The sequence below is a fragment of the Erinaceus europaeus genome, chromosome 13 (assembly GCF_950295315.1).
Source record: "Erinaceus europaeus chromosome 13, mEriEur2.1, whole genome shotgun sequence".
Lineage (NCBI taxonomy): Eukaryota > Metazoa > Chordata > Mammalia > Eulipotyphla > Erinaceidae > Erinaceus > Erinaceus europaeus.
In genome coordinates this window covers 95170968-95173595 of record NC_080174.1, presented here as the reverse complement: position 1 = coordinate 95173595, position 2628 = coordinate 95170968, and the positions used below count along the sequence as shown (strand labels likewise).

At 36.2% G+C, this 2628-nt stretch overlaps 1 pseudogene; it reads left to right on the top strand.

Moving 5' to 3' along the window:
• Window positions 1-1310: 1310 nt before the first annotated feature.
• On the top strand, window positions 1311-2405 carry LOC132542435 (zinc finger protein 14-like; annotated as a pseudogene).
• The last annotated feature ends 223 nt before the right edge of the window (window positions 2406-2628 follow it).

Below are 2628 nucleotides of genomic sequence, written 5' to 3'. Positions count from 1 at the left end.
GTGTGAATATCTACACTTTTATGACAATTAGAAACTATATATAATTTCTATATATACAATTCAGAAAAGATCAATAATTTCAGTGAAAAATTTCAACACAAAGCCAAAACTTGCTATTAACAAATTGTGGTTCAATTAATACATACAAAATAGCTGTAAAGATATCATCAATTTTGGCATAATATATTTATATGAAAGTATTTACTCTTTTACCAGTTTTTCTCTCATTTATTTATTGGATAGAGACAGCCAAAAATGTAAATGAAGGGAGAGTGAAAGAGAGAGATATCTGCAATCCTTCTTCACCACTTTCAAAGCTTTCCCCCTTCTGGTGGGGACCGGGGATTTGAACCAGTTCCTTGCTCATTGTAGCATGTGAACTTAAATATTTATTTATTCCCTTTTGCTGCCCTTGTTTTATTGTTGTTGTTATTGCTGTCATTGATTTTGGACAGGACAGAAAAATGGAGAGGGGGAAGAGAAAGATGGGCACCTGAAGACCAGCTTTACCACCTGTGAAGCAACTCCCCTGCAGGTGGGGAGCCAGGGGCTCAACTGTTGTCCTTCAACCTGTCCTTACACTTCGTGCTGTGTGTGCTTAACCTGCTGTGCTACCTCCTGATTCCCAATCCCAGCCCCTTTTTACCACTTTTTTAACTTTACTTTTAATTCGAGGTTTAAAGAAATTTTTTTTATTTGTTAATGGATAGAGACAGAGAAATTGAGACAGGGAGATAGAGAGGAAGAGAGATACCTTCAGAGCTGCTTCACAGCCTGTGAAATGAGTCCCCTGCAGGTAGAGAGCCGGGGGCTTGAACTGAGATCCGAACCAGTTCTTGCGCTTTGTGCCTTGCATGCTTAACCCGTCACACTACCGCCTGACTCCCTGGACATCTTTCTATAATTTTGAATATTTATGATTTTTTTCATTATACATTTTTAGTGAAATCTATTGTTAATGTCTGATTTTGTGGCATATTGAGTAAAATAATGTCCTGCATCCTGGTAGTAAAATTAATTGTATTCGTTGAAATGTTATTAATTAATTGTTCACTATTTTACAGTAATACAGCAAGGAAAATCTCTGAGGGGAAGATAGTCAGAATGGTAGAAAATCTCAAGAATATGAAGTATACTACAAATTATTTACTTATTCTATTCATGTTCAACAACATGAAAGAATTCACAGTGGAGTGAAACCCTATGAATGTAAACAATGTAGTAATACATTCAGTTGTTCCATTAGTCTTCAGACACATGAAAGAATTCACAGTGGAAATAAACACTATAAATGTAAACAATGTAGCAAAATGTTTAGTTATTCCAGTAGTCTTCGGACACATGAAAGAACTCACAGTGGACAGAAACCCTATGAATGTAAACTAAGTAGTAAAACATTCTGTAGTTCAGTCATCTTCAGAAACATGAAAGAATTCACAGTGGAAAGAAATCCTATGAATGTAAACTATGTAGTAAAACATTCAGGCAATCCAATAATCTTCAGGCACATGAAAGAACTCACAGTGGAGAGAAACCCTATGAATGTAAACAGTATAGTAAAACATTCAGTTGTTCCAGTCATCTTCGGGCACATGAAAGAATTCACAGTGGAGAAAAACCCTATGAATGTAAACTGTGTAGTACACCATTCAGGCAATTCAGTATTCTTCAGGCACATGAAAGAATTCATAGTGGAGAGAAACCCTATGAATGTAAATTTTGTAGTAAAGCATTCAGTTCTTCTGGTAATCTTTGGACACATGAAAGGATGCACAGTGGAGAGAAACCCTATGAATGTAAACTATGTAGTAAATCATTCTGCCAATCAAGTAATCTTCAGCAACATGAATAAACTCACAGTGGAGAGAAACCCTATGAATGTAAACTATGTAGTAAAATATTCAGTTATTCCAGTGGTCTTCAGAGGCATGAAAGAATTCACAGTGGAGAGAAGCCCTATGGTTGTAAACAGTGTAGTAAAACATTCAGTTGTTTCAGTAGTCTTCAGACACATGAAAGAATGCACAATAGAGAGAAGCCCTATGAATGTAAACTATGTAGTAAAACATTCAGTTATTCCAGTAGTCTTCGGAGACATGAACAAATTCACAGTGGAGAGAAAGAAACCTCATGAATGTGAACAATCCAGTCAAACATTCATTTAAGTCACTGTACTTTTGAGACGTGATAGATCTCACAGTGGAGCGAAACCCAGTGAAAGTAAACATCAAAACATTGATTCAGGCCATTCATCTTTGTCAACATGAGATAACTCAGAATGGAGAGAAATTTGATAAATGTAAGCAGTGTTGGAAACATTGTGTTATTCTGGTCCTCTTAGTAGACTTGAAAGAATTCAGTGAAACAAACCCCCAAGAAAGTCATCAAGCTTTCAGATGTTCCACTAATTTTCAAGGACATGAAAATATTCACAATGGAAATCAAATCTTTCGAGCATAAACTGTACTAAAGATTAGAGGGATGCAATCTGAGACATGATGCAGAGGCTTGTGGTTCAGTGTAATAATAGCTCTCAGGTGTGAGCCTCTGCACTACAGGTGCTAGAGATATGTTCTGTTTTTATTGTCTCTGTATCTCTCCATGTCTCCATCTTGTGTTAATATATAA